This window comes from Piliocolobus tephrosceles, chromosome 18 (assembly GCF_002776525.5).
Source record: "Piliocolobus tephrosceles isolate RC106 chromosome 18, ASM277652v3, whole genome shotgun sequence".
NCBI lineage: Eukaryota > Metazoa > Chordata > Mammalia > Primates > Cercopithecidae > Piliocolobus > Piliocolobus tephrosceles.
This window is the reverse complement of record NC_045451.1, coordinates 27,632,051-27,643,280: the sequence shown is the minus strand read 5'-3', so window position 1 is coordinate 27,643,280 and position 11,230 is coordinate 27,632,051. Positions and strand designations below refer to the sequence as shown.

Below are 11,230 nucleotides of genomic sequence, written 5' to 3'. Positions count from 1 at the left end.
AAAAAAAAAAAAAAAAAAAAAAAAAAAAAAAAAAAAAAAAAAAATTAAAAATAAAAACATAAATAAAAATAAAAAAATAAAAAATAAATAAATAATTAAAATAAAATAAAATTACTATTTTCCCTTGGCAATTATCAAATATTTGGGAGAGATACTTCAAGAATATGCAAATATTGTTTACAGTTTACCTTTCAATCAGTAATTTTAGCACCTGTCAAGGGATCTTGCTGCAGCAATTTTTATTGTGATATTCTAATGATAATTTTCTGTTTCCTTCACTAAAAAATAAAGTTTTGGTGGATATCTGATGGTAGATATTAAGGATCCTTGCCCTCCTCTCCATGCCCCGCATTTTGGAGATTAAAGTGACTATGGTTTAAATGATGTCAAGTCATCATTTAAAGATGACGAAAGGGTTAAAGGATAAGGGACACTGCCACAGCTCTGTAGTGCTTAGATGTGGTCCAAATGGCAAGCTTCCTGGAATGGTAGCAAGAAAACCGGAGTTTCGGTTACAATTCTTCTATTAGCTAAATGTAAGGAGCTGTTTTTACTCTAATTTTCTAATTTGTAAAATAAGAGTAATTCTATATATTGTCCAAAGTAATGTGTAAGGATGTACTACTTTGAATTACTAGGTAGGGTAATATCTGTTTTATGAATTTGGAGCATCCTTATTATGCCAATTAAAATATAGGTATTATCAAAATGGAGCAAGCCTACTTGTGCTTATTTAAAAGGAACAAGGCTAACATTTATTGTACATTTACTATATGCAGGACCAAGCTTTGAATCCATTAGCAGTTTAATCCTCTCAGAGTTTTATGAGAGCAATGTTATTAGCCCCATCATATAGATGAATAACTTGAGGCCCAGAGAGGCTAAATAACTTGCCCCAGGCCACACAGTGAATAAATGGTGGGGTTAGGAATTGAACCGTGGTGGCTCAGCTCCAGAGTTTGGACTCTTCACCACTTCACTATGCACTTGTGTCCTGGTTGCAGAATGGATATTCATCTAGTACATGCTAGTGTGGCCATACCAGCTAACTGCTTCTCTTCTTAAGTATTTAGGTTCTTAAATATTTAAGTAAATATTTTGTTAAAAATTTATATTTAACAAGGTTGTCAAATAGGTTGTTAAATATTTTGGGCATAAGCCTGGGCACTGTTAAGTAAAAATATTTGTATGTCTTAGTTTTGTTTGAATTGAGCATGTATTCCATTTGAAAGTATAAGTGAACCTCAGGAAATATTTTTGGTGTTTATGATTGGAAGCACAATAGAAACATTGAAGTGAAAGCTGGAGTATTGGACACGTATTTGTTAATTGTTCTTCCCAGTTTTGAGGCATTAATCCAAATTTGTCCATGGCCACAACATATAAGTAGTATGGCTCTTGTTTAAAGGTAATTATTAGGTGAGTGATTGAATATGTTAGAAGGAAGTCTAAATAGGGTCACCAGTTTTCTATTCTTTCTATACATCTGGCACTTGATTGGTGATTTGGCTCCTATTGTAGAATCTGGTTCAGTTTATAGTTCTGCCTATTTTCTTCCCAGCCTGCCAAGCATTTATGAGTGGTCTAAAGAACTCACTGCATTTCTGAGGTTTATGTGAAAAACTGGTGTCCCCTTTATTGGTGGGGTTCGAGAGTCCTCTGTACTACACCATAGAATTACCTTCATGTGCATTAAAATAAGACAGAAGTGTTCTTCAGTAGATAGCTCCATGTCTGACTAGTGTAGAGAATTGCACGTGGACAAATGGAAATTCCCCTATTCTCTTGCCACCCTAGGTGTCTTTTTAAATGTCTAACAGGGTCTAAACTGAGAGCACTGCATGTGTTACTATTGCCATTCCTGGACTCTTACAGACCAATTCCTCCTCTTCCTTTCTGGGACTCCAAAAGTCACCTCACTACCATTGCCTTTTTCCTTTTGCTTCCTTCTTATTCTATAGGACATGATGGCCCCATGCTCTTAGGAGGTGGCCTCCATGCTTATGGTGGATTGTTTATGGTTTTCCAGGTGTTTCAGTTCCTTGGTGGTATAATCCAGTGGGCCCAGTACAGGAACAATGTCAAAGACTATCTCAGCAATGAAGAATAGGCCTTTGGCACCAACTTGAACAGTCAGAGATCACAAATGACTCTGGGGACCCTTAGGATGAAAAGCAATGGCCTCCAGGCCCTTCACTGGCACTTCAACACCGATGAACATGACTGTCTTGCTCAGGTATAACTAGTTTGCCCACACTCTCCTCTTAAGCATCTAAATTGTTTGTCCTGAGAGTATTATTTTAGTTGTTACAAAATCTGCTTAACTAAGAGATAGACAAACATTTATGCTTTGGCTGTATATTCAACTAGATTAGTTACAAGTGCCTTTAAGCATTAGTCTGTTTGTTTAAATTATATTCGGCATCACTTGGAACTCTTTTCTTCAGTATGAAATCATTTTTCACACACTATTGTTAAAATAAGATCACTGTTTGGTCCTCTGAGCCAAAGCTAAAACCAGTAGCTCTGATTTAATGATCAAAGAAACAGCAGCTTTTCTCTAAGGAAAATAACAGCAATCGGAATAACAAAGTAGTTTGCTGTGTTCAGTCTGGAGTCTAAGATCAGGCCAATTGGATGCCCTTTTGTGGTTCAGACTTTTCAGAATGTTTTTGAAGTCTAGTGAAATAGAGATAGCTGGAGGTAAAATGAGTGTCCTTACTTGAATTTCAAATAATTCATTAATTCCCAAAAGTATTTATTGATTTCATTTTGCATTCCAGACACTGGGGAAGCAGTAGTGACTAAGCCCTCACAGAACTTTCAGAGTTTGGTCTTTCCCTGGTGATCTAGTTAAAGACACATAGCCGATTTTATGTGATGTTTTTGTTGTGGTTAAGAAAGCCCTCTTTCTTATTCTTGGACAATGCATTCAATTTTAGAATTTACAACACAGAGAGAGAGAGATTAGAGTTTCCTTTACATGAGACCAAACTATTCTTTTGTTCTTATAAGAGAATAGGAGGCCAGAGAGATTAGTTGGGTTTTCTAAAGATAAACTGTAGTCATTGGATTCACTGGGACAAAGCTCATGTTTTCTGACTTCTTGTCTTTTTCCACCTAGACAAAATATGTAAAAGAGGATAATCTCTAAAAGATTCATTTTCATGGCCTTGACTGAGCAGTAGCAGAACAGTAGAAGAAAAGGCAGCTCAGTGGACTTTCCTTGGGGGAGGGGGGACCCCTGAAAAGAAACTCCAAGCTAGGGAAATGGGTCTCGAGCCTTCTCTAGTAGAAAATAGACCCCGGGACCCAGCTCAGTTTGAGGAGGTTGTTCAGGCAGTCCTGAGAGTTCATAATGTGAGCTATATGGAGTTGAATATTCTCTGGATGCCCAGAAAATTGTGAGATTACTGTTTCTCACAATCAGGGTAAGAAACCAAGCAACAGTATGTGAAGAAGTCCCTCTACTCCTATCATCCAGGGAGATTGCTTCTGCTTCTGGGTGTCTTCATGGAAGCTTTGGAAGGGACCCTGAGAGTAGGGTGGGCAAGCTGGCTGGTGTGCCTGTCTTCACCGCGAAGATCCTACTGACTCCTGTGCAATCTCTGCTCTGTATCTGGGGTAATTGGTGCCCTGATATGAATAGGTACACATTGCTGCTGCTCCTTGCTTACGGATGAAGACAGAGCTCTTTAGAGGGCCACCTTTCCTCTGCATCTTTAATACCAATCTGAATTTGAGTTATACATGTCCGTGTAGACAGAACGAAGACTTCTTTTTTGTCTGCCCCTGTGGCTGCTCCATTTTGTGACCATGAGTCTCTGGTAAAACAGAAATAATGGTATCTTCTCTGCCTACCTCACAGGGTAATACTGAGGAACAGATTAGAGAATGAGAAAGTATATAATTTTATAGAAGCAGAATCAAAATATGGTTTAGTATGAATAAAAAGTATAGACTTTGGAGCCAGACTGCTTGGGTCCAAATCTCAGCTTTTCCATTGACTAGCTGAGTAATCTTGGAAAATAAGTTCTCTCCAAAGTTTTCTCTTTTGTAAAACAGGGATAATAGGGCCGGGCGCGGTGGCTCAAGCCTGTAATCCCAGCACTTTGGGAGGCCGAGACGGGCGGATCACGAGGTCAGGAGATCGAGACCATCCTGGCTAACACGGTGAAACCCCGTCTCTACTAAAAATACAAAAAAACTAGCCGGGCGAGGTGGTGGGCGCCTGTAGTCCCAGCTACTCTGGAGGGTGAGGCAGGAGAATAGCGTGAACCCGGGAGGCGAAGCTTGCAGTGAGCTGAGATCCGGCCACTGCACTCCAGCCTGGGCGACAGAGCAAGACTCCATCTCAAAAAAAAAAAAAAAAAAAAAAAAAAACATAAAAAAAAAACAGGGATAATAATATTACCATGCTTCATAGGATTGATGTAAGGAATAATCAGGCTGAATCAAGTAAAGTGATCACATGAATACCTGACTTATATTAAAGGCACTACATGTTAGCTGTCATTGTTAAAATTGTATGTAGACTTTTTCTTATCTGGAAAGCACACACACATCTGTATGTATACATACACACAAACACATACATTCCTACTTGTACAACCAACTAAGAACATGCACACATCCTATCCAAGTGACTTCAGTCTTTTTAAACTTTAAAATATGCAGTCTTTGTTTTTGTTTTGCTTTCTGAGATGGAGTTTCGCTCTTGTTGCCCAGTTTGGAGTGGAATGGCACAGTCTCCACTCACTGCAACTTCTGCCTCCCGGGTTCAAGTGATTCTCCTGCCTCAGCCTCCAAAGTAGCTGGGATTACAGGCATGCACCACCACTCCTGGCTAATTTTGTATTTGTAGTAGAGACAGGGTTTCACCATCTTGGCCAGGCTGATCTTGAACTCCTGACCTTAGGTGATCCACCTGCCTCGGCCTCTCAAAGTGTAAAACATGCAGTCTTAATAGGAGCTGATATTGCCCCCAACGGGGTAACAACTGTTGAGGGAGACAAAAGTTTTACCCTTTTTATGTGTAATGAATAGATATGCATAGAGTATATAAACAATAGATTTATACAGTATACTGATCTACAGTATATGTACGGTATTAATATTGCAAAGGGTGGTAATAAAAAAAAGTCAAAAACCATAACTTAGAGGGAAAGTAATGGAAAGATGTTGAGAAACATTGCTCCAAAGTGATGTTGGTTATGTTTTTCTGCTTATATTTTAGGGAACAGCATAGATTGGGGTAGTTGATGATGATGGTAAAGTAGTTACACATACAATGTTATAGCTGGCCAAGTAATCTTCTTCCCTAAAAATATACTATACTGGATAAAGAATGTGGTGAATGAAGACTGTTTTTCCTTACTCTTCTTTTCCACACATGATGAACTTCAGACTTTGAATGTTGATGATTATTTTTTTCTGCAACTGAGACATTGCTTCCAGGCAAGTTAAGGTAGGTACCATATCTGAAAACACATATCACCCTGAAGGTAGGTATTATGTACCATATCTCAAAAGACATATCACCCTGAAGGTATGACACAAAGAGAGCATGAGTATTTGTGTTTCTAGGGCAGCAGTCAGCTAAGTCCAGGGAAAATTGACTAGTAGGTATATATAATAGAAGTTGGATAATGGACTCAAAAGTACATCTTATATTCTTCCTAATGACAAAATCTTGTTGAAGTTGAGTTGTTTTTTATTTTCCTTAATGAAGGTCTTCCACAGGAAATTATAATGTATTGGCAGAAAGATTATGATATAATTAACAGAAAATTTGCTATAATTTTTATCTCTGAAGAGTCATAAACTCACCCATTCTTTCTATGGGAAGAAATTTGCTGCAGATAATGCAATCATGTTTTCAGTGGTTGACTGAGGCTTCAATGTGGATTTAGGAACTAAACTTCTCTGCTTATAGATAATTATATTAATGAAAAGACTAGATGCCTGTGAGAGTTCTCTTTTCATTTGTTTTTAAATGCTCAACTGGTTATATTGTATCATTGTGGTGTCAGATTCCCTGAGTTCAAATCCTAGTTCTGCCATTTCTTAGCTGTGAGGACCTATGTAAATTCCTCAACCAAGTTAGATTTTAATTCCGTCATCTGTAAGATGGGGAGAATAATGCCACTGAACTTATAAGGTGGTTGTGAGGAAGAAGTGACATAATAAATGTAAAAGACATAGAAAATTGCATGTTCTTGGTGAGGGCTGCATAAATATTAATTATTATTATGATTGTATGAATTGCTAAGTTGCTAAATAGGATGTTGGCTAATGGGGTTTCTTTTTCCTTTTTCTTTTGTAAGCATCAAAATGCCCTCACTTTGAGTACACTCAGAATTTGTAACAGAATTACAATGGATTATGACAGCCACATTTTCATTTTAATGCAAACAAAATGCACTATGTGTTAAGTGGATGTGGAAAGGTAATTTATCTCTAAACATTTTTTTGGGGGGGAATGTGCTTTTTAATGCAGAAAGAAGCAAATGGGAGGTATTTTTCGTTTTGCTTCAGTTGTTAATAACATAGAATGACTCAGTCCTAATGGCTTTGTGGGCACAGTTGCTACAGAGGAAACCATGAAGATCCTGCAAGGTAGTTTCTGAGTTTAATGAGACAGAACGATTCAAGACGTGCATGAAAAGAGGCTAAGAATATTTCAGAAGTGGTAAAGATGTTATCACAATGATGGAAGGTCTGGAACGCTTGCTGAGGTTTTTCAGGTTTGCATCCTCAGGTAATGCATAGTGGAAGGTGCTGCCCTTGGGAGAGTGTGAAATAACAGATTGCCTCTCAGTGCAATGTGAGTGTAGGTAGCTGGGGAGACATGGAGCATCAGTAGGGTGGCCATATTCCAGTTTGTCCAGGGTATCCCTGATGTATACTTGTCTTGGTGAAATTATTGATCACCATTTTTAACTCTCCAGAAAACCTGATTTGGATGATCAATTACATGGGTACCATAAGAAAAACCAAGCTGTGTAGCATGTTTCTATAATGATTTGGCTGTGGTTCCTCCAGAGTTTCATGGATTTTCCTGGGGAAATCAGCAATAGTATACACAGATATAACAGAATTCTCTAAGAAGTCTGTACCTTTCTCCATCTTGAAAGAAAGAACTAAAACCAGACTGGAATTTACTCATTATGTCATCATAGCAAAAGTCTTGTTTTATGTTTTTAAAAGTGAAGGCTTTAATAAATTGGAAAAGGGCATTGTGATTTTTCACAAATTATATTTCAAGGATTAGACTTCATTTTGTTGTGTTTGTGTGTGAGCATTTGTATACAAATTTACTTTGTAACCCCTTTTAAGGAAGATTGTTAGGATGTTGCTCTCCTAGAAGGATGATTTTTGCTAAGCAAGTGCAAAGGAAGGCACGGGGGTGGTAAAACACTGAAATGTAAATCTTCTGCCTGTTGTGTTAGGGAGCATCATTTGTAACCCTTAATTAGAACATGGTGATTGATACCCTTTTTCATAATGCTCTGTGTATTGAACTCACTAATACATTTTAAGGAACATTTACTTTATTATCTTTTGATTTTTGTGGGGCTAGGAGATTTTATGTGAAGGAGTTAGGGATGGCCTCTACCTTCCACTCTTACCCTTACTAAGGAGTTCTTGTATAACCACGTGCTTTTATTCATCTGTTCTTCACTATTAATACTTATTCTTAATGAATATTTGATTGAATAATGAATTAGATTTTCTGATGGTATCCATATAATTGATCATCTTAATTAGGCGCTCTGGAGAGTCAAAGGGGTGTGATCAATAATTTCACCAAGACAACAAGTGTACATTTTATTTGCTTAAAGTTAAATAGACAGCATTTTCCTCCTTAGGTGGGGATTATTGGCACTCAGGGTACCATAGAATTCAACATTCACATTGAAGATGTGGTATTTTTCACTATTGGAACCCAGCATTACTTTAAGAGCACATGTGATTAGGATTTGCTTTTCATTCTTGCCTATAACTCTGAAGACCAGGTGAGAATAAGCCAGCTTGAGAGAGATTGCCAAGTGTCAGTGTTCTGCGCAATATTTTGGTAAGCAATGTGTCTGGACCAAAGGGACCCCTGAGTAGATGTGTATTAAATGAATGAATAAATAAACTGGATGAATTAACATGTGAACAGGAGAATCAAATAGTCTTCTCGTCTGTTTAAAAAGGGATCCAATATATCACATTCTCTCTTAATGCTTGAAATTTTGAACCCAGAAATAAAGATCAAAAAGTCAACATATAGAGATCCAAATCACTTTTATTAGTAATAAATCACGTATTAGAGAATGTACTAATATTGTGGGCAGGTGGGTTTCCTAATAGTGGTCCCCAGAATTGGATAGGCCTCCCCATGTTGAGGCAGGTCTTTGTATACCTTATGGCATAAAGTAAAAGTGCATGTTCTTGGAAGGTTTGCCAGCTCCCAAGCAAAAAGAGGGAGGAGATGAAGTGAGCATGCCCAACTTACTTTTCAAGTATACTTGAGGGGGAAAGGGTGGGGAGAGGGGGAGGGAGAGAGTTTCTTCTATATGAAGAGAAACTTCAGGAGTACCGAGGTAGAATTTCTTCCCTTTCATTCTTTATTTTGGGAAATCTATGATGACCTGTGTATACAAAACAGACTAAGATAAATTGTTCACTGCATTAAATGATTATTTGCTTTAAAAAATTCACTCCTGGGCTCCTTAATTAGATGAAATGATGGGTTTGAGAGAGGGATACATTGTGGAATTTAGATTTTAAAAATCCTTAGGACTAGGTTGCTTTTTGAGACTGGGTGGAAAATAAAACAGTCTGATTGGGCACCCCTGGGGTGAGTCTGGGAACAGACAGGCATTTCTGTTCGCTGTGGTTCTTTCTGTAAGGAGACCCAACAAGGCCTCCAGGGAGAAGCACAGGTGAATTCTGCAGTCTCTACAGGACCTAAGTCCAAAGGTGGACCTGATCCTGGTGAAACTCATTTCCCAGGATGACTCCCTCCATTCTTTGAGGGAGACTGGCAAATTCTAGCACCTTGGTCTCAAAACCTTCCTAGGCCTACCTGGCGAGAGGTTTATGGAGAGCTATATGAGAAAAAGCAGAAAGTTGGCTATAGGTGTTATTGGCAGGGGATGGGAGGGAAGGAGGATTCTGGTGACCCCGAATTTCGGTGTGGGTCTCACTGTGACTGCCACCCTCTTGGCCATCATTCTCAATAGCCATAATAAGAACAAATCATAAGGCAAAATCAGATCAAATAAAATAGGAAAATAAGGGAAAACTCAAAGATAGCAAGTTAAAGTTTAAAAAGTGAATAAGACAATAGAAAAATGATTAGAATAAAAATGTTATGGATGTGCAAAATATGACAAAGGCAAAATGTTAAAAATCAAAATTATTTTGGAGGCAAAATAAGATTTAATGTGATATGAAAGGCTAATACCAACAAATTAAAGTTTAAAATTATAAAAGATAAAAATGACAATTGAAAACCATTAAATACAAATCCCAAATTAGAAGAGTACAAATATTTTAAAAAGAGAACAGAAGTACGGAGTTTTAAATGAAACAAGAATTGATTTACAACAGGAAATAAATAAATGAATCAGAATTTGGGGGTAGGAGGAAGTTTTTCACTCCTCACCCACCCTCAGGAATGTCTGATTTGCACCTTGATGGAGGATAATCCGCCAACCCCCATCAGAGTAAGTGATGGGAAGTGCTTTTCTCATGGGGTGACGGGGGATGTGTTCTGCATCAGGAGTGTGAAAGAAAAAGGAGGGAGGGAGGATAGACAGGCAGAGAGACAGAAGGAACATATACCCAGAGAGAAACACAGAGAGTGTCACACACATACAGAGGGACAGACACACACAGTGATAGATACACGGAGAGATGCCCAGAGAGGAAGAGGCACACATACACACACAGACACACAGCCCCAATAAAGAGAAAGACACAGAGAAACAGACATGAAAAGGGAGTGATGCAAAGAAAAGAAGAACACAGCAATACACAAGTAGGAGACACAGACATACACACAAAGAGGGACAGAGACCCATAGAGAGACAGAAGAAAAGAAACACACACGCATGCCAATATACAGACAGGCCTATACACGATGAAAGGCAGACACAAAGACATACATAAAGACAAACACACACAGACACACATGCAGACAAGACAGATTCAGAGGCAGATGTGCAGAGGCGTGCACACATAAACACAGGGAGAAACACTCATTGAGAGGTAGGCGCGCGCGCGCACACACACACACACAGAAACTGAGAGGCAGACTGAGAAACAGAATGTCAAGAGTGGGAAGAAGAATAAGGACAGCAACAGCGGTATACGCAAAGGCAGACACAGAGCATCAGACCCAGCCCACTAAACATCCGGGCCCAGCAGACGGTGATTACTGGCCCCAGCAGAGACAGACCATCAGTCTCTGACTGCAGGGCACCAGAACCAACTATTTGGCAGCCTCTGGGCATGGAATTCTGAGAAGCCCTTTTGTCTCTAGGTCCTGCACCATCCATCCCTTCTAAAGAAAGTTTCAGATGCTTCAGGCCCTCTAGTTATCAGATTCTCCCTACCACTCAGAGTTGAAAATGTGAGTTCCCCATGGCAAGGCGAAACTGGCACACAAGATGACCACTTGTAGGAGGTCATAGTATGTTCAGAATTGGTGGGTTCTTGGTGTGGCTGACTTCAAGAACGAAGCCACGGACCCTCGCGGTGAGTGTTACAGTTCTTAAATTTGGTGTGTCCGGAGTTTGCTCCTTCACATGTTCAGATGGGTCCACAGTTTTTTCCTTCTGGTGAGTTCGTGGTCTCGCTGGCTTCAGGAGTAAAGCTGCAGACCTTCTGGGTGAGTGGGCGTGGAACCAAAGAGTAACCAGCAACAAGACTTATTGTAAAGTGGGAAAGAACAAAGCTTACACACCATGGAATGGCGCCACACCAGCTTGCTGCTGCTGACGCCGCCAGCCTGCTTTTATTCCTTTATCTGACCCCACCCACATCCTGCTGATTGGTCCATTTTACAGAGCACTGATTGGTCTGTTTTACAGAGAGCTGATTTGGTCCATTTTGACAGAGTGTTGATTGGTGCATTTACAATCCCTGACCTAGACCCTGAGTGCTAGACAGAAAAGTTCTCCAAGTCACCACTAGGTTAGCTAGATACAGAGTACTGATTGGTGTATTTACAAAC

General features: G+C 39.2%; 1 pseudogene; it reads left to right on the top strand.

Annotated features, from left to right (window-relative positions):
* Positions 1–11,230, top strand: part of LOC116418517 — a 17,958-nt pseudogene that overhangs the window by 5,692 nt on the left and 1,036 nt on the right.